This window comes from Canis lupus, chromosome 8 (assembly GCF_048164855.1).
Source record: "Canis lupus baileyi chromosome 8, mCanLup2.hap1, whole genome shotgun sequence".
NCBI lineage: Eukaryota > Metazoa > Chordata > Mammalia > Carnivora > Canidae > Canis > Canis lupus.
The window spans coordinates 70,740,950-70,762,231 of record NC_132845.1 but is presented as its reverse complement, the minus strand read 5'-3'; the positions used below and the strand labels follow the sequence as shown (position 1 = coordinate 70,762,231).

At 48.4% G+C, this 21,282-nt stretch overlaps 1 protein-coding gene across 6 annotated transcripts in view; it reads right to left on the bottom strand.

Annotated features, from left to right (window-relative positions):
* The window catches only part of HIP1 (huntingtin interacting protein 1), a 158,037-nt gene that overhangs the window by 55,761 nt on the left and 80,994 nt on the right, over positions 1–21,282 (bottom strand). The window contains exon 1 of one of the 6 annotated variants that reach the window (XM_072837427.1): positions 20,531–20,887. The exons of the other annotated variants lie outside the window; for them this stretch is intronic. The gene's annotated coding sequence lies outside the window, so the exon portion shown is untranslated. Of the gene's footprint in view, positions 1–20,530; positions 20,888–21,282 lie in introns of those variants that run through there. 6 annotated transcript variants of the gene reach the window in all.

The following is a 21,282-nucleotide window of genomic DNA, read 5'->3' as shown; positions in this document are numbered from 1 at the left end:
GAGGACAGCCCTGCCGACACCTCGATGTTGGACTTCTAGCCTCTAGAACGGGGAGAATAAACTTCTGTTCTTTATATATATATTTTTATTTATTTATTTATTTATTTATTTATTTATTTATTTATTTATTTATTTATGAGAGAGAGAGAGAGAGAGAGAGAAGCAGGCTCCATGCAGGGAGCCCAACATGGGACTCGATCCCAGATCTCCAGGATTACACCCTAGGCTGAAGGCAGCGCCAAACCACCGGGCTACCGGGGCTGCCCTGTTCTTCTTTTTTTTTTTTTAAAGATTCTATTTATCTGTTCATGAGAGACACAGGCAGAGTGAGAAGCAGGTTCCCAGTGGGAAACCCAATGCAAGACTCAATCCCAGGATCCTGGGATCATGACCTAAGCCCAAAGCAGACGCTCAACCACTGAGTTACCCAGGTGCCCTACTTCTGTTCTTTTTAAGCTACTCTATTTGTGCTGTTTTGTCAAGGCAGCCTCCAGAAAGCCTCTACCTAACACAGGGTCTTCTCCCATCAGAGGTAAGGCCAGTCAAGGCAGAATCTCACATGTGAGATTCTGTGACAAAGAAGTGCAAAGCTTACTCCCCTCCCTCCCAGGGAGGCCCGGTGCCAGCTTCCTCTTCACTAATCCTTGCTTGGACCTCATTTCTCAGCTTCTGTCTCCAGGCCCATCCCAGGTCACTCTCCCCACCCTCACCCCTCATTGACTCCCTCAGGTGGGTTACGGTGGTTTAAGCTATGTTTCTCCCTGGCTCCTGAGCAGTGACAGGATCCTGGCTGTAGACGGCCTCTGGCCAAAGCCACCACATTTACTGGGCCCTTAAAAGGCCGCCTGATTCCATATGGAAGTATAAGGGGCATAAAAATGTAAAATGACAACAGACCCAGGTGTGCTAAGGTGCTGGACTGGATGTAGTCAAGGTCTAGGGGGTTTGGTAGAGGCAGTCAGTAGTATGGGCTACAAGGAAGAGGAGGAATCCTTGTTAGCCAAACATGCTAGAAATCATCTCAGGGCCTTGAGGGGAGTGACGATGGCCGGGGTTTAGATTTATTTTACAAATATTTCTTTACACTGACTAACGACCCCATTGCCCAAGCTTGTGGTCATTAGCAGTCTTATTCACAAAAATAAGAAAACTGGAACGCATGGGTGGCTCAGTGGCTGAGCATCTGCCTTTGGCTCAGGTTGTGATCCCAGGGTCCTGGAATTGAGTTCCGCATCGGGTTCCCTCACATGGAGCCCGCTTCTCCGCCTCTCTCTGTGTGTCTCTCACGAATACATAAATAAAATCTTAAAAAAAAAAAAAAAAAAAGAGAGAGAGAGAAAGAAAACTCAACACCTTAAAATTCCCCTAAACTACATAAAATAATACATCATGAGTTTGTAACTACAGATCCTGTATGTGTTTGTGTGTTGGCTGAAAATGCTCTGTGGTCTAGATACTGACAGGAGGGAGAAGCCGCTGGAAACCATGCTACTGCTCCAGGAAGACCCCTTAGGGGAAGAAGGTGGTGGTGACCTGTCCCAGGTGCTGTGATTATCCCTGCAACTTACCTACTTCTCTCACATACACCTCATTCAGACTCAGGGTCATCTAAGATTCTTCCATAGGAAGGCCAAGCAAGCAACCTGGGATGCCTGGGTGCCTCAGAGGTTGAGCGTCTGCCTTTGGTTCAGGTCATGATTCTAGGGTCCTGGGATTGAGTCCTGATTTGGGCTCCCTGCAGGGAGCCTACTTCTCCCCCCTCTGCCTATGTCTCTGCCTCTCTTTGAGTCTCTCAAAAACAAACAAACAAACAAACAAACAAACAAACAAATAAATAAATAAATAAAATCTTAAAAAAAAAAAAAAAAGGAAGGCCAAGCAACCCTCCCAAGGTTATACTATTTGATTCCAAACCTGGTCAGCTGGATCCCTGAAAGCCTGGCCCTGAACCTCCGTGACAGCTCTGGACTGAGGAGGGGCTGGCAGGCTCGGGGGCTTGGGAGCTGGGTCTAGGTTGGAGTCATAGAGGACAAGGCCACCAGGCGTGAGGAATGGCTGGGAACAAGCAGGCTGTGTAGCTGGTGGGCAGAGTGGAGGCAAGAGAGGGATGGGGATGGAGTCAGAGAGGGCGACGAAGGGATGGATATAGAGTCAGAGAGGGCTTCTGAGCTCTGAGCGGGTTGTGGAGGGGAAGCAGGGATGTGTAGGCCAGAGTAGAAGAGGAAGGGGCCTGCAGGAGGAAGCTAGTGACCACAGAGAATGGAGAGTAGAGCCTCAGTCATGATGATGGAGATGAAAATACAGAGTCCAAGAAAAGGTGCGCCTTAAAATGAATTTTTTTTCTTCTTAAGATTTTTATTTATTTCTTTATTTTGAGAGAGAAGGAGGACAAGCAGGGGGAGAGGGACAAACAGACTCCACCCTGAGACTTCCCCAACACAGGGCTCGATCCCATCACCCTGAGATAACAACCTGAGCCAAGATCAAGAGTCGGACATTTAACCAACTGAGCCACGCAGGTGCCCTCTAAAGTGAATTTCAATGGGATTGGCCAATAGGAGCTCCTGGGTACAGAGGACACTGCAAGGGAAGCATCAAAGATGCTGCAGAGGTTTTGAGTATAGAAAGGTGGGGGAACAGAGGCAGCAGGTCTCAGGCGGAGAGGACCCTGTAAGCCGAGGAAGAGGCCAGGATGGTTCTGGGTGAGAAATAGCCCTAATTGGGGGGGGGGGGGGGTGCTTGGGTGGCTCAGTGGTTGAGCATCTGCCTTTGGCTCAGGGTGTGATCCTAGGTCCGGGGATGGAGTCCCACATCAGGCTCCCTGTGAGGAGCCTCCTTTTCCCTCTGCCTGTGTCTTTGCCTCTCTCTCTCATGAATAAATAAATCTTAATTTTTATTTTTTTTTTTAAAAGGGGAAGTCAATGAGCAGTGGTAATGATCACTAAGAGAATGGCAGGTAATGAGTGCTTGCTGCCAGGCCCTATGCTAATAATAAGCATTTTGTGTGAATTATCTCATTAAAGTCTTCTAATTCTACATTCTCCAAGTAGGTGAGTATTAGTATTAACCACCTCCATTTCACAGACAAGGAAACCATGGCTTACAAAGACTAAGTAAATTGCTCAAGCCTCTCCACCAGCAAGCACTGAGCTGAGACTCAGACCCCACCATGTGGCTCTGTAGCTCAGGCTTTGAGTCGCAATCCCCACACTAGACATGGCCCTCCATGCTGGCGGCACAGAATCAGAATCCAGATGATTTCCACCAATTGGAAAAATGGGTTAAATTTCTCAAGTTAGATCTAACTCTCTGGCACAGGGGAGACAGGACTTAAATCAGCACTTGTGAAATGTGTTAGGTGTTTTATTTTGCTGCTAACTTATTAGAAGCAACATTCTCATGTGGTTGATCAAAATGCAAATCTGAGCTCTGGATGTATTAAAAGGAGCATAGTGTTTAGAATGAGGGAGGGGATGGTTCCAACTCTCAATGTGGGATCAATTCACGCGTAAAACACTATTCGGTTTGAGGCTTTATACATTATGTGAAAAACTGACCACTTCTAGAAGAGAGTAACCTGGATTGGGATGAACCTGGGAACTGAGGAAAATTTAGAGGAATATCAACATTCTGAAGGGTGGTCATGTAGGAAGGAAGAATAACTCCAAGGATCAAACCTAGACCAATGGGTAGAAGTACAGGGTGGACTTAAAGCCATCTGGTGAAGAGAGAATTCCCCATTAGAAGTATACAGGCAGAGGGATGGCAACCTATCCTCAGGGTTACTATGGAAAGGACTCAGGCTGGATTAGATGATTTTTAGGTTCCTTCTTCTTTTTAGATTCTGTAAAGGCCCTTCAGATGATGGAGGGCTTTGCATATCAATGATGGCTTGATGGGTACTAAGGATCCATAGAAGGCTCTTGAGCAGGAAAAAGGCCTGATATAAAGGCCCTTCCATCCTCCTGGGTGTGAGGAGTTACCTCTCCAGTGCCCTGAGGAAAGTATGGAATAATTTCCATGTGCAGATACAGTCACAGCCCCCAGTGGGAGTCCAGGACACTGACAAAGGGCCTAGCCTGGCAACAGGCCGCAGATTGAAGTTTCTGCCCAAACCAACAGCTACGAGACATCTGCACACCCTGCCTGCCCTGTTGAGGACTGCCCCAGACCTTTCTCTGGCAGCTCACAGGAGCTCCCACTTTACTGCAGCGGACATGCTCTAAGTTTCTGACCAATGCTTCTCCACGTACAAGTGCCCCAGAGGAGAGCCCAGCCCATGGCTGTAGGCAGGCCACCCGATTCTGAGCCAGGGATTTATTGGGCTCGTTGGCAGGGCTGAGCCTCCGCATTCTGGGCTCATAAAGGCAGTCTGTGGGTCCTTCAGGGCCCTCGGAATGTCAGACTTGGGGGCATTTCCATGGCAGAAGTTCCCGGCTATGACGAGTTTCCTGTGCTTTTGTCAAACTCTATGCTTCAGATGCTACCCCACGTCACATGCGCTCACTTCCTTCTACATTCCAAATCCCAGTTGTCTTCCCAGGGTAGACCAAACCTTAATCTGTAGACTGGCCAGAAACTCTGGCAATAATTTCTACTTTCCTAGTTTTTGTTTATTTTTGGAAATTTTTTATTTAAGAGAGAGAGAGCACGGGGAGGGGCAGATGAAAGAAATCTCAAGCAGACTCTAAGCTGAGTGGGAAGCCTGATGCTGGGCTCAAGCCCATGACCTCAAGATCACGACCTGAGCCAAAACTAAGAGTCATATGTTCAACTGACTGAGTCACCCAGGGGCCCCTCCTACTTTCTTTTTAATTTCAATTTCTCTTAGTGTTTGACACTTGGTATGTTGCCTCACCTCCCCAGCGAGATTAATTTAATCCCGAGGGCCAAGACCTGTCTTCTTCCAACCAGGGCCCTTAGGCCCACAGCTACTAAGGCAGGTGCAGAGTCTTAATAAATCATTAGATTATTAAGGATTGATTGCTTCCTAGTGCTCCACCCCCCCCCTCTAAAAAGCACCAGGTACGTGATGATTCAAGGTTTCCTGAGAAAATACATTTCCACTTCCTCTCCTCCCCAGACTGTCCTTGAAGGAAGTCATCAGGTTCTGAAGTGGGCTATGCCTGCAACCGGGCAGAGGGTGGGAAGTTGGGGCTCGATTGCTTACCTCCGGTCTAGGTTAGAGAACATCCTCTGAGAACAGGCTGTGCTCCAGATTTCCCTGGAGTCACACAGGACCTATGACCACGCAGAGTCCCCCCTGAAAGAGCAGCATTGTCCACGGCTTCCTGGCCCAGCTGGCCCTTGTGTCCCAAGCTGGTTCCGGAGAGCCAATTATCAGCAGGCACTGCGGGAAGGGTGACTTTCTCCCAGTCTCTCCTCCCCCTCCTTCTGCTCCATCCTCCACTCCTTTAGGGCAGCCTCAGCCAGGCTGCAGCCAATGGAAAACCTGTGGGGCCCTGTTTCTGCAGGAAGCAGGCCTGGGCTCGGCCAGCGGGGGTCAGCTAGGCACTGCCTGGTCACACACATAGTGCCTGGCAGGGGCCTCTTGCTCAGGCTGGCTTGCAAAGGTTCCACAGCAGGGCCAGGCGGAAGAGAATGTGTGGGGATCGGGGCGGCAGGTCCTGAAGCAAGAGACTGGAAGGACCCCTGCCCAGGGCCATGCAGAGGGAAATGTGAGACCAGGTGGGGCAGAAGGGAAGAGGAGAAAGTGAGATAGAATGCAGGCAGTGGGGGCAAATGCGTGGCTCAGGGGTTGAGCATCCCCCTTTGGTTCAGGTCATGATCTGAGATCGAGTCCCACATCGGGCTCCCCATGGGGAGTGCTTCTTCCTCTGCCTATGTCTCTGCCTCCCTCTGTGTCTCTCATGAATACATAAGTAAAATCTTTTTTTTTTTTTTTTTTTTTAAGAAATAATTCAGGTAGAGAAAGTAAACGCAAAGAGCATGCGGGGTGCAGGTGGCTGAGCAAAGTCACAGGTGGCGACCGCCAATGGCCCCAGGAAACTACTGCCCACTCAGAGGGCTGGGAATTGTGGACAGCTTCCAGTGTGCTTCCCTCATCAGGTTTGGAAGTCTGAGGTAAACAGACCAGAGGAATGATCCTTCGAACACCTGCAAGTTGCCCTTGGGCATATCGCCCTTCTCCCAACCAGCCTGCGTCCCTGCCACAGCCTCCACGAGCCCAGTTCAGCCAACATAAGGCTAAGGGGACCTTCTTTCCACATGCCTGATGCTGAGGCAGAGGGCAGAAAGGGATCCTCTGAGCAGCCAGCCCTGTCCAGGGAGGGCTGAGGCTGGCAACAGGGAAGGACAGGGTAAGATTCTAGGGACGCATGGCACATCCTGGTAAAGCTGGGCACAGCTTAAGTTCGTGACTGGGACATTGAGCCTAGACCAGGATGGCGGAGTTCAGAACCAAGTTGAGGTCACAAGAGCCTGAGGGAAGTACAGTTGAGGCACAGACGAGGAAATGTGGCCCTCCACACTGGGAAGAGAATGTGTGGGGATCGGGGCAAGTGCCTTCAGCACTGAGACTGCTCTGGTCTTGGCTGCGGTATTTGGCAGCTGGTGTCCCACAAGTCTTTTTAAATCTTCTCTCTCTCTCTCTCTTTTTTAAGTGGGACACGATCCCAGGACCCTAGGATCATGACCTGAGCTGAAGGCAGACTCACAACCACCCTGGTTACTTCCTGCTAAGGGTTTATCACAACCTGAAATTCCTTTGTTAGTTGATTTGCTTGGTCTTTCCCCACCCAACAATGATCTCCACCAGGGCAGGCGCTGTATTCTCCTCTGGTGCCCCTCAGTGAGTACACACTGCCTGGTGCTCAGAAGGGCTGATGGAAGAAGGCCTGGTCTGCCCAGTCCTCTCCAAGCAGACATCCTTGTCAGTGCTCATTATCATGTGTACTCCCCTCTCCTGTCTAGGATGCCTTATCTCCCTCCTCCAAGTCCCTCACAGCTCTTCAGTTAAAAATCCTGTTGGGTCACCTGTGTAGCTCAGTGGGTTAAGCATCCGAGTCTTGATTACGGCTCAGGTCTTGATACCAGGGTCATGAGACTGAGCTCCCTGTTGGGGCTTAAGATTCTTTTTTCTCTCTCTCTCCCTCTGCTTGCCCCACTGTCCTTTCTCTAAAACAAATAAAATATTTTTTTTTTTAATTTGAGAAGTTTAAAAAATGTCAATCACTTCGTTAACTGGCTAGGTGTACAAGCTTGTGTTGGGTGGAAGAGGGTGGCCAGGCTGGTTCAGCACACCTCGATACGGCCAGAAAGTGGTACTCAAAGTGGAGAACACTGGTGAAAGCAACCCAAGTATTCATCCATGGAGCAATGGATAAACAAGACATGGTCTCTTCACTTCAGCCTTTTTAAGGGAAAGAACCCCCACCACACACTATAACATGGATGGACCTGGAGGATATCATCCTCTGTGATGTTAGGCAGGACACAAAAGGATACATATTGTTTGATTCTGTGTATTGGAGACCTAAGAATGGTCAAATCTGAAGAGCCCAAGGAAGAACGAAGGAAGAATGGTGGGTGCCAGGGGCTGGGAAGATGGGGGATAGGGAATGACTAATGGGGATGGGGTTTCCTGTTGGGTGATGAAAACGTTCTGAATTTTGATAGTGATAATGGTTGCACAACACCATGAATGCACTAAATGCTACTCAATTATACACTTTAAATTGGATAAGATGGCAAATTTGAGGTTTTGTGTAAGATGATTTTTTTTTTTTTTTTTTGATAATGTGGAAGACGCTGAGGAATCATGATTTGGAACACCTGTCAGAGGTAGTGCAGAGCCACTGCCTAGGCTGTAAGACTATGAACTCTGCAAGCCCAGCTGGGCCTTCTGCACAGACTGGCATGGACAATCTGTACAATTGGACCACCTGGTGTGGGTGTGGGGTGCTGACCTAAGTGCTGCTGGACAACACAAGCTGAAAGAAAATGGACCCTGCTATCCAATAGTTAATTGTTTGTAGGGAGATAAGGACCATCCTTCTTCCTCTTCCTGTTCTTTCCTTCCCTCTTTTCTGACTGTGCAATTTCAGCAACGCTTTATGAAAAATGAAACCAGTATGAGTGCATAAACTACTTATCGCCTACATCTAAGGAGTGGCACAGCCTGATGAGTGGTACTCAGAAAGCAAAAGCCAAAATGAGATGAAGCTCCCTGAGAACATGGAGGACCCAAAAGGGCTATCTTATCACATGAAAAGCAAAAAGAACTAGAAGGGATGGGCACACAGTTTTCAGCCAGTGGTGCACCATGGATAATAAACTCCTATTCTACCTCGGTCTTTTCCATCCAGAAGATCTTTGAACTGAAAAAAGGCAGAAAGAGCAATGAAAAGGAAAACCCAAGATGAATCAGGAGACTGTCAGAGAGCCCCCCAGGACTGAGTGAGGTTGAGCTTCTGACTTGGATGAGTAACACAAAAGGGATGAAGGGAGCAAGAGAAGGTGATGCATCCTCTAGAGTCTAGGGCAACATTTCAGAAAAATCAAGTAGACGGGGTGTGTGTCTGAATTTCCAGCATTGAGGCATCTAACAAAGTTTCTTATAACATCTCATAGACAAGGACAAGAAACTAGGACACCAGGGTTGCAAACCACTGACTGCCAATCGAATGTGGCCTGTGAGCTAAGGTTGGTTTTTGCATTTTTAAAGGGGAGTGGAGGCAGGGAGGAGGAGGAAGCATCTGGTCACAAATCCAAAAATGTTTACTATCTGGCCCTTTGCAGAAAAAGCTTGCCAGGCCCTGGGCTAGCTGGAAGAGCTTCGAGGCAGCTGTCCGTGTTGGCAGGTGCTGATTATTGACTATATCACCTTGGAGTAAGGTGTACCCATGTCCCAGACCTGTGTCCACCCCCGTGTTTACCAGTGTGAGAGTATACAGAAGGCACAGTGACAGATTCAAGCAATGTCTGGAGCAACTGCAAATGAGTCTGGGTGATAGCAGAAGGGTGTGACCATGGGTGAGCCCAACTGTACATGATCGGACAGTAAATTCCCAGTACGTTTGCTGAGTTAACAAGACGATGCGGCCACTACCATAACATAAAATTCAATAAACTAATTTCATTTTGAGCTACCTCAACAGAAGTATACGATCAAGAACAAGAGCCAGTCCTTGGTTTCATGGCTTTTCGATTGCACTCGAGAGTACTGATGCAATCTACCACATGCCAGACATCCTCTGGGGCAGCGGATCCGGCATGCTGCTCTCGGTGTCCCATTCAAGAGGAATACTGATAATGTGGGTGGGTGCAAAGCAAACCAACTAGGATGGAGAACCACACAAGGTCAGGTGAAAGAAGAGAAATCAGAGCAAGGGGTGGCAGGAAGCAGGGATGAGCAAGAAATGGCACCAAGGTCTTTAAATACCTCAATTCTCAGCACCTGGGAAGTGGAGGACCTCAGGGCTCCAGTGCAACCCAGCAGTGAGAATTAAGAGAAGCAGCATTCTGTGTCCATCATCCTCCAACCTGGAAACAGTACAAATGTCCTTCAACCTGGGGGTGAATGAACAAGATGGGGTACAGCCACGCCACAAGAAGCTACTCGGCAATCAAAAGAAACGAAGGATTGATTCACACTAACAACGTGGGTCAATCTTCAAAGTATGATGTCGAGTGACAGAATTTAGACTCAAAGGGCCACAAACTGCAGGATTCCATTTATAGGACATTCTGGAAAAGTTAGAATTTGAAGAATGAAAAGAAACCCAAAAAACATTAAAAAAAATAGGTCGCTGGTTGCCAGGGGCTGAGAGTAGAGGAGGGGGTGGCTACAAAGGGGCATGAGGGAATGTGGGGGATGATGGACCCATCCTAAATCTCAGTCGTGTGGAGGTTACCTAATTGCATGGGACTATAGGAACTCATCGAACTAGACACCAACAATGGTAAACTTTAATGGCATATAAATTACATTTCAATAGATCTGGCTTTAAAGATAAAGATAAAGCGAGTTCAGCAATAAGTAGACAGGAGACCTTGGCAGGTGGACACTGATGCTTGGTCTGGGTGGCAGGTGTTCAGCTGTCAAAGGAATGCTGACACAAGATGGTCTTCCAGGCCCCCTATGCCTTCTGAGCCCATGATTCTGGCAGGAATAGAGGAACGGGGGAAGGAGACTGAGAAAAAACGGCCAGCGAGGCAGGAGGAGAATCGAGGGGTGGGGGTTACCCCTCTTGATGAAGAGAGTGTGTCAATGCTGCAGGGGCAGGTGGGTGAGGACTCAGGATTAGCCACAGCTGGTGAATGATGGAGGCAACATCTGTGCAGGGAGGAGAGGATGGGAGGCAGAGTGGGAGGCAGTCTAGACAAAATGAACGTCTCCTCACTTCCCAGGGTCCAGGGGTCAGGGATGGGGCTCTGGGCGCAGGCTCCTCATTACCATCCTTCCCTCCAGGCCCTCCCACGGTGTTTCCATTGGAATGGCAGCTCCAAGGCTGGTTCCCCTTCCCCAGACGGGGTCATATGAATGAGAACACACAGGCACAGGATCTTTCCAGAATGAAAAGGTAGGGGGCTGCAACAACCATCTCTTTTGCCAGAGACAGATACAGACGTGCTTCGATTTACTGCACTTTGCTTTACTGTTTCACAAACACTACATTTTTTTCTTTTAGAAATTGAGAAGAAAGAAAGAAAGAAAGAAAGAAAGAAAGAAAGAAAGAAAGAAAGAAAGAAATTGAAGAGTCTGTGGCAACTAAGACTGCATCAAGCAAGTTAAGTATCAGCATCATTTCCCCAAAAGCATTTGCTTACTTTGTGTCTCTGGTCACATGTTGGTGATTGTTGCAATCTTTCAATTTTTTTTTCTTTCAAATTTTTTTTATCGTTATCATATGTGTTATGGGGATCTGTGATCAGAGATTATGACTTGCTGAAAGCTCAGATGATGGTTAGCATTTTTTAACAATAAAGTATTTTTAATTAAGGTATACACATCTGTTTCTAGACATAATGCTATTGCACCCTCAGCAGACTACAGCACAGCATAAACATAACTTTTATATGTGCTAGGAAATAAAAATTTCATTTGACCCTGCTTTATTGTGATATTCATGTTATTATGGTGGTCTAGAACTGAACGAAGGAACCAGCAGTTCCTCCAAGGTATGCCTGTCCCTATCCTTCCTCCTCTGAAAATGATGCAGGATGCCTGTGAATCCTGAGAAGAGCACTCTCCCTTTCTACACAAGACCCCTCTCCCGTCTGCCCCTGGTTACTAGTCCCAAGGGTCCTCTTACTCCAAGCGGCCAAGTGAGAGCCCAGCCTCTCTGCTAGAACACCCCTCCCCACACTTGCCATCCTCTGGGAGGCCTTCCCAGATCATCCTGTCCCCTTGCTGTCATGCATCCTTCCTACTCTGGTTTCCCTGGCCACCAGCCTAGGAGCCCTCCAGTTCTGCATCCCCGAAGATCCCCAGATCTTCTACCTACAGCCTCCAAATCAGACCATTTATTATGGGCGCTACAGATGACAGAATGGGAGGGCACCCCACTTTGTCCCTGCTGACCTGGAGAAGCCAGCACACCATCTTCTGTCACCTCCATGGTTCCAGCTTACCGCCCGGTTTGACAATGACTACTGCCCCAAGAGTCCCCTTCCGCCAGGTCATCCTGTCATATCCTTGGGCAGAGATTGCCATATCACCTGTACTTTCATCCCCTGACCTAAAAGCCCATGCCCACCCTGCCCACAGACTTGAGCAGCCCAGTTTCTGAAGAGGGCCACTCCTTTGCTCCACACCCCAGGCATCTCCTTCCATGACTGCTTATTGTGGGGTGGGGGTGGGGGGCACTTAGACCTTTGGAAGGGCCTGGGAGGCAGGGCAAGAGGGTAGGTACTGAGACCCTCAGTCTCCTTGCCCATGTCCTCTCTGCTCACCTGCCGTGGCTTCGGGCTGGCCGCCCCTCCACTACAGTTCTGCTTCTCTCGTCACAGAGGAAGCATCCGCTCTGTCTCCTAAGCAACCCAAACTGCAATGCCCCGCTCGCAGGTGTCACCCCAGAGAAATGTGTCATGGTCACTTTCCAGGCACGTCTGCCTACGGAGTCAAGCCTTGGGTGGTCCCATGAGACGTTTGCTGATCATTCACTGCTCCTTGGCCACGCTTTTTGCAATGCCCCTCGCCTTACAGAGAGACAGCTGCTCAGCAAGAGCGGAAACCCTGAGCTGTGTCTTTCCCTAAACCACCAGCACTGCCAGCTTCCTCTCCTCCCCTCCCCTCTGCCCTCCTCCCCGCCCCCCACCTCTCCGCAGCTTTCTCTGAGGTCGGTTTTGTCTCTTCTCTTTCAGTAACACAGAGCACTGTTTCTCCCACTATCTCAAGACCCAAGGGGGAGGTGGTGCCTGGCTGACAGGGGGTCCCTGGGCATAGGAACCGCCCATTCATTCCCGGCTCTGTGTCTTCCCAGAGCCCTATTCCGTTTGTCCAATGAATGAGCCAGGAAGCACTTGCCGTATCCAGACGTGCCAAGGCCTGCTGTTTCTCCCTCAGATCTCTATTTTTAGATTCAGATTTTTTATTTTTGGTTCAGCTTCTACCATACACAGCCCATCTCATGCCCACTTCACTATATACGTGGCCCCCACCTCTAGGCTCTACCACAAATGGCCACAAATAAAGCCACAGGAGTAACTCTCCTCATGTGTTATCCCAGCTAAGGAATCTAGGGTGGCTCCTGATCTTCTAGGGTTGGAACTCTTCAATATGACTCCACGGCCCTCCTGCCCCCAATTCTTCAGCTTCATTTCTCACTCCAGAGGGTGATCTTCACAAATGCAGTTTATAAACAAACAGAACCCCACTTTATGCAATGGGGTGGTGATGCAAAGATATCTCTCTTATTTGAGTCTAGCAAGTCATTCCGTAACTTTAAACTTCCCAATTTACCTGTTTGGCTCATTCAAATATGTGAATACCAGGTTTGATTGAATAATGATGACAATAGCATTGCCAGGTTTCATTTTAGTCCTTTCTAGCTTCAAAGAGCTTTCATATCCAGGGGCACCCAAGTGGTTCAGTGGTTGAGCATCTGCATTTGGCTCAGGTCATGATCCCAGGGTCCTAGGATCGAGTCCCACATCAGGTTCCTCACAGGGAGCTTGCTTCTCCCTCTGCTTATGTCTCTGCTTCTCTCTGTGTCTCTCATGAATAAATAAAATCTTAAAAAAAAAAAAGACAAAGAGCTTTCATATCCACTATCTTATGGATGCTGAGAAAACTTGGGGAAGGGGAGGTAGGGCATACTTAATCAGTGAGCTCAGAGAGGTCAAGCCACACACACAGCAGGGCTGGCACCTGCCCTTCTGAGTCAGGCACATGTTCCATATCCTGCCAGTTAGCTAGGGATAACTGAAACTCTTAGCCAAAGCCAACTTGTTTTCTAAGCTTCTGCGCTCTCACCTCGACATATTAGCTCAAAGGCAGATCTTTTCTTTTCTTATGAAAAGTTGAACCTGCCCTACTAGCAGGTGTTACGATCTCTTGGTCCAATGAGAACCAAAAGGAGAAATTTCTCAGAAAACCTGAAGTGGAAACCTGACCCAAGGCCAAACAGCCTCTAAACAAGTCAACCTTCCATTGTTTTCAGGAAGCAGGTTCTGGTCTTAGATGCCGCCATACTTTTCCACCAAACCCTTAACACACTGTTGGGTTCTCTCAGAGGGACACATTCTGGTTTGAAGGGAAACAGAGATTGGGTGGTAGGCCCATGAAGCCCAAGTTCATTGTAAACAGACCCTCTGGAGAGCACTGGGACAAAACTCCACCTAGCAGTGCGGCCACAGGACCTTGCCCTCATCTAAGAGATCAGCAGGATGCGTGATGGACTGAGGGGGGATATTCCTGATCTCTGAGCTCCAGCCAGTCCTTTAAGAGTCTACGGTCAGATTCACACTGGCCACCTTTGGCAAAACCCCAAAGGGGATATACATCCACTCGTCAGTCCTGCAGAGGGTAAGCTCAGATGCAAGAAACACAAATAGCACATGGCTGTCTTTTTGTTCAGTGGTTCCCACACTCAGTTGTGCATGGCCACCACCTGAGAACTTAACCCCGAGCCCCCAGTACACGTTCGCTCACTCCTGATGGACAACCCTGCTCTACCCCCAGACTGCATCCATTTGGTCTGAGATAGGGCCACTGTTTAACGTGTCCTTTCATTCTGATCATGCTACAGAAGAACGTTCTATGTCAGAGTCTAAGGGAAAAAAAATCCCAGCCCAATAACTCAGCCAAAGGAAAAGCAGAAATGAAGCTGGGGAAGAATGTGGGCAAAGAGAAAGGGAATAACACAGATAGCAGGGAAAAATGGGACATGTAGGTTTCCTCACCCCAGACTAGCATACTTTGATTTAAGTCCATATAACATTTTGGGGGGAGGGAAAATATGAATTGACACTAAAGACAAATTAGAAGATTATTCATTTTACAAAAGAATCTAGCATTAGATTTCTTTAAATAGCAATCTCTGCTAGTGCATTTAAAATAGGATTCCATTTACAGAAGTGTGATTTACACAAAACCACATCTGTTACATAAGGCTCGGAAAAATAGCTCTCCTCCCATGTAGTCTGGCCAACTATAGAATTGGCCCCATTACAGATGGTCATCTATTTTCTTCTCAAAGATACCCAGCCCAGCTCTCTGGCACCTCTTTCTATATTTCACCTGATTCTTAGGGACCATTCAGATTTCTTCCAGGCTTCCCGAAGCTCAGGAAGCAACTGCTCCAAAATCTTTACACATTCACCAATTCATTCGACACATATTTCCTGAAGGCCTATCATGTGTGGGGCACTATTCCAGGAATACAGCTATGCACCAAAACACCACATCTCTGCCCTGTGGATCTTTTTTCTTAAGATTTTATTTATTCATTTGTTTGAGAGTGAGAGCTTGCGAGCACATGCGTGGCAGTAGGGAGAGGGGAAGAGGGAGAGGGAGAAGGAGAAGCAAACTCCCTGCTGAGCTTGGAGCCCAATGTGGGGACTTGATCCCACAATCCTGAGACCATAACCTGAGCTGAAATCAACAGTTGGACATCCAACTGACTGAGCCACCTGCCTCATGGACCTTACACTGGAATGAGAGAGAGGGGCTGATAGTGAGGAAACAAATAAAATCTATGGTGTCTGAGCTGGTAATAGATGCTATAGGGCCAAGAATGGGGCTGGTGTCGTAACTGTATACAGGGTCACCAAAGAAGGTTGCACTAGAAGGCGACAGAGGCTGATGAGGAAGCAAGCCTGAGAGATACTTTGGGGAAGAATTCTAGGCAGAGCCTACCTGGCAGGAGGGGGGTTAACTGTGGCTAGAGCCTTGCAGTCAGAGGTAGGAGAGGCCGAATGGCAAGGGGTCATGCAGGCCACCGCAAGGACCAGCCTTTGTTCTGATGGAAACAGGAGCCCCTGAGAAGTTTTGAACAAAAGGTGCCATGACCAGACTCCTTTTTTAGAGGACCCCTCTGGTGCTGTGCTGGCACTGCAAGGACAAGCAGGGAAGCAGGGGGAACAGCTGAGATGCAGCTGAATTCAGGCCAGAGATTACGGAGGGTGTCCAGGCCAGGCTGGTTGTGGTGGAAGTGCTCAGATGTGGATGGATTTGGATAGATTTTGAAAGAAAAGCTGACACGGTTTGCTGATGATATGGACATAGGGTGTGTGGAAGGAAGAAAGGAGTCAAAGATGGCACCATGATTATATGCCAGACCAGTGTGCAGGACCGAGTTCTCACCAGCAAGATAGAGAACCAAAGGACGAATAGGTAGGTCTGGGGCAGACATGATCTGGTTTGGGCAGGCGAGAGGGGGGTATGAGATGCCCATCAGATAAATCCCGAATGGAACTCTAATTGGTCCAAGGTGGGGTGGCGGGGAGCAATCCTGGAATTTGGAAGAGATTTGTGCTAGATCAGTTGATTTGGTAGCCATCCACACATAGATGGGATTTAAGTCTAAGATTAAGGTAAGATCACCAAGGAGTGAGTGCAGATGAGACCTCTGGGGACAGCCTGAGGATACCTGACACTCAAGAAAAAGTTGGGGGGAATGAGGAGTGGAAACAAAAGAAACAGCCCATGAGGCAGAAGGAAAACCAGGAGTGTTGCACTCCAGAAGGCACATGAAGAGCTGTATTTCAACAAGGAGCGATTGGTTGCGAAAGCTACCAAGGGATCAAGCAGATGACAGCTGAAAATTGAACATCATCGTGACCTTGGGCTTTTTGGTAGAGTAGATGGGGGCAGAGTCTGAAGGGGAACTCAGCAAGAAGGGGAGCTGGAGTCAGCAAGGGCCAGCAAGGAGGATGAGACCGGAGGAGGCGGGGTTGCCTAGTTTTAAATGGGAGAAATTATAACACGTTTGTGTAGACGTGAAGGTCAGGAATGGAGTGTCACTGGAAGGGGGAAAGGGTCTAGTGCACAGTAGAAGCCAGCCACCTTGTCACGCACCAGCACACATCACAGAGTATAGACACAGGGGTCAACAGATGGCTGCCAGGGGCTTGTGCAAGGTTTCTCAGGGTTATGTCTCTTTTCACAATTGACACAGGAAGCAAGGTCAGGGGCTGAGAGTGAGGGCAGGGGAGGAGAAGGCAGAAGTGTTGTCTAGGAAAGTGGGTGAGTTGCATCGACCAGGGGAATGCGTGGGCCTGCCAGGGAACAGCACCGGAGGCCCGTTACACAGCAGCCTGAAGAAAAGAAATGAAGCCAGCCCTCTCTGCCTCCTCTTCCCCCTGCCAGTTCTCTCCCATCCCCTCTTTGTTTCTCACGCTAACTCTTCCCCCTCCTTCCCACTGCCTTCCAGCTTTAGAACTGCTTGGACCTCCATGGAATCGATACTGATACACTTGATCACTTCTGTGTGCTTCTTTTTCAACGAGGCCTTTCAGGAAGGAGACACGAAATTGGTGCTTGCTTTGGCAGATGTGTGTGTTGCAGGGAACGGGGCGGGGGCAGGAGTCTGGGCAAAGCAGAGGAAGTATAAGGCAGAAGGTCGAGATTCCCTCTCAATTCTTCTTTCAACTTCCTTCCACTCCCCCTGGCCCCACCCATCACCTTTGGATCTCGAATTTCCTTATCTAAAATGCAGACTGAATAGTCTCTACCTCATTGTGGTTCAAGCTCTGATTCTCCAATTCAATTAACCTTTCCTGGCCTGTAATAGATTCCAGACTCATTTGAACACATTATGTCATTTAACCCTGTGGTCACACCGGGGCTGCCAACTCCACTGATGAGATGGGGAAACTGAGTCTTGGGACAGTGCAGTGATTTGCCAAACTAGCTGGGATGCCTGGCTAGCTAGATGACCTGGCTGGTAAATGGCAGAGCCAGGATTTGAGCCAACATCTTGCTCCAGGTGCAACCCCACTGATCCCAAGCTCTATTCTTCTGGGCCTGGGAAGGAAAAGTCAGCCTCATTTCCACTGAGAGAACACACTGGTCTGTGTCAAGCCCTAGCCCCCAGAAACTGGATTCCTTAGCAACACAAAACCAAAGCACAGCCTCACAGATCTCATGTCAGAGCCAAAGAGAAGGACATGCAGGGACAGCGCAGGGCCTGGTCACCCTGGGGAGGCCATGGAATCTCCCTGCTGGCAGGCAAGGAGCCCTGATGGATACCTCTGGCCCAGAACCCAGGAAGTCATAAGCTGGGGAGGAGCTGCTATGCAGTTTGCAAAAGTGGTGAGGTGGTGGTTGCTAATTCCGGAGGTGAATTTCATCATCATCAGTGGCTCTGATATGACTTCCTCCGAAAGCAGAGTAGCCAAGAATTCTCACTTCTGTTTCTTGAGTGAAGGAGAGCCCCTCCTTAGGGAAGTAGGGGGTAAGAGCCTCGAGGTTCAAGATGGGGAGGGTCACCCAAAGGGCCTCGGGCAGCGTGAACCCCCACCTGGGCATGCAGGCCTGACATCCCACTAGTCTCTGGGCCACTAGCTCCTGGGAGCTCAAATGGCCAGATCCCTCTTTCTAAAGCACAGCTCCAAGCATGCCAGGCATGTTCAGGGGCTCACCACTATACACGGGGAAAATGCTTCAATGCTTCACTGTAAGCTTTCAGGATCTGGTCCCAACTGGCCCCCGTTAGTTTAGTCATCTGAGACTTTATTCACTCTTAAAACTCACCCACCAAACATATATTGAGCACCTATGCGTCAAGTGCTGCACTAAGTTAATTCACGGATGAGTCAGATGTGAGTGCCCTGTGTGCACAGCCAGTTAGAGAGGAGATACTGATGAATGCAATATTCAGGGGCCCTGGGGTGGGTATCTGACCAAGACTGCAGGACTGGCACGGGGGGTCTACCCTTGGAGGAAGAACTGCCTAACCAGATCACTGGCCTGAGGAGGGGCCTGCAGGGATGGTGGAATGGAGAGGCCAGCAGCAAGGCACAGAAGTGAGGGCCAGTGCCCAGTGCGGTGACCTGTTGCTGGAGTGTGGAAAAACAAATGGGGAAGGGGCTGGGCCCAGGGAACCCCATTCACAGAATTATACACAACAGTCCAGATACGTTCTCCCATACCCACCACTCAGCTAGAAACACATTAATAAGGATTCTTAAACACTAAAACCTTTATTGGGGAGCCTGGGTGGCTCAGTCGGTTAGACATCTGGCTCTTGATTTCAGCTCAGGTCATGATCTCAGGGTCATGAGATCAAGCCCTGTGTTGGGCTCCATGCTCAGTTTGGAGTCTGCTTGAGATTCTCTTCCTCTTCCTCTGCCCCTCACCCACCCTCCCTCTAAATAAATAAATAAGTAAAATCTTTTAAAAATGCTAAAACTTTTATCAATACGACAGCAATCATATTCTAATATATAAACAAGAGAAATTAACGTGTTGTAAGTCTTGAATATACACAATCTTATATCTCAAACACATTTCTATAATAAAAAATTGTGTGATAATAATACAGCTAAAACTTTAAAGCCCAAGTACTTTAAAGTGTAAAGTGGTGAACAGATAGTCACTTTTCCATGTGTGTACAAGGATGTCAGCTCCACGGCAGGAAATGGGACATAGCGTAATGTCTACTAATAGGGTACTGATTACAATGAAACGATACAGGTCTTTTCTACTCATCTGGAAACATGATAATATAACACATACACACTAAGTCCTCTGCCTTCGCCGTAACTCTCTAGAAGATACTATGATTATCCTCCCTCCCCACCACCCCACTATAAGGGGGTAAATCCTGAGACAGGGAACCCTAGGAACCTGCCCAGGGGTAACCTGCCCAGGTGAGTAAGTGGTAGATACTGATTTTGAACCCTAGGACCCATGTCCTTGACCATTCTCATACACTGTTTATAAGTTTACAAACCTATATTATTGTGTGGTCCCATTTTGTTTAAATAAGTGTGTACCTGTTGTGTATGCACATATATTTGGTTGAATCAAGTGATAATTTGGCCATTTTTGATTTCTAAAAGCAGCACTTTTATATGACTCAACCTACCATGTGTGTATATGGGCACTAGTGCACACACATACACACAAAATCTGTATGGATCTATACCAAAGATCCTTGTTAGCAATAGTGTCTGGGATGCTAGAAGGGTACTCGATCTTTCTTTCTTTACACCCTTTCCTATTTTTTCTGGAAAAAAAAAAAATAGCATAAGTTAAACATTTTTCAGTGGGTGACCCTATTTCCTCACTGTGGCTGCTGAAGACCACCAACAACTTTGTGGTGTTAAAAGTACCCAGGGTGCAGGAGCCCTAGGCTCCCTGAGCCACAGCATCAGAGGCCAATGCACTCATGGCCGGGTCACCTCAGGAGCTGAGAAACCAACACATGGACAAAACCTGCCCCACAGAAAGGGCCCAGGATTCAAAGAGAGGAGTCCAGCAGCAGGAAACCAAGTTGTCACCCCACCCTCATTCTAGCTGCTGTTACTACAGCTGAAAGGGCCACCTTCACTGTTGATGACACCATGACCACCCCCATCACCACTGCTGGAGAGCTGCTCATTTGACACTTGGCTCCGTTCATGGGGGTTTGTTGGAACTAAGAGGCAATGTCTTCAAGTTTGGAAGGAATCAATGAGCCTCCAGCACTCTCAGTAAAGTACGGCTGACTCCTGGATGCCAAGCTGAATGGACTGCAGGGAGGGGAGCTGAGATGTGGGGCAAGTGCCCTGAGGTCAGATTCAGACAATTGTTTAAGAACAAAGAGTCAATAGCCATGCTTGGATGCACGGTTTCAACTGGACAGTAAGCCCAAGCAGACTGTGACTAGGGATCCCAAGGGCCACTGAGAGCCAAGGAAAACCCTTACTGGGCATGACACTTCTGACTCTGGCATCCTTAGGGCAACTGGCCATGTCTGTATTCCCCATTCCTTGTCTGGCTCATTTACCACCTTCCAACACCCGACACTATTTTGTTTGCACTTACTGTTCCTGCCTACACCCCATCCCCAACACACACACACACAGGAGGTCAATGCCAAAGGCAAGGATCTCTGGTTTGGTTAAGTGTCCCCGGCACCTGGCATATGAAGAGTACTCCGTGAGTATTTTCTTTCTTTTTTTGGAAGATTTCTTTCTTTCTTCTTCTTCTTCTTCTTCTTCTTCTTTTTTTTTTTTTTTTTGTTTTTAAGATTTTTGTTTATTTATTCCTGAGAGAGAGAGAGAGAGAGAGAGAGAGAGAGAGGCAGAGACACAGGCAGAGGGAGAAGCAGGCTCCCTGTGGGGAGCCCGATGTGGGACTCGATCCTGGGCCTCCAGGATCATGCCCTGGGCCGAAGGCAGGCGCTAAACCGCTGATCCCAATTTATTTATTTCTTAGAGACAGAATGCACATGAGCAGGAGGGAGAGAGACAGAGTCTCAAGCAGAATCCACACTGAGTGTAGAGCCTGACTCAGAGCATGATCTCATGACCCTGAGATCAAGACTTGAGCAGAAACCAAGGGTTGGATGCTGAACCAACTACACCACCCAGGCACCCCTCCATATTTTCTGAATAAATGAACGAATGAATGCCTTCTTCAGCCCACCTCCTGTGCCACTTGGCAGAATTAATTATCCCTACCTCTGAGCTTCTATGGACTTTCCTTAAATCTCTAACAATGCACTTACCATGCTCTATTATAATTGCCTCCACCTCCTTGAAGACAGAAGCCTTCAAACTATCCCATTCCCTTTTATGGTCTCAGTGCCTGGCATAGAGCCTCATGGTGTGCCGACTCAGGGAACAACCTAGACATATGTAGAGGACAAAAGGGACAAGGGCCAGGCC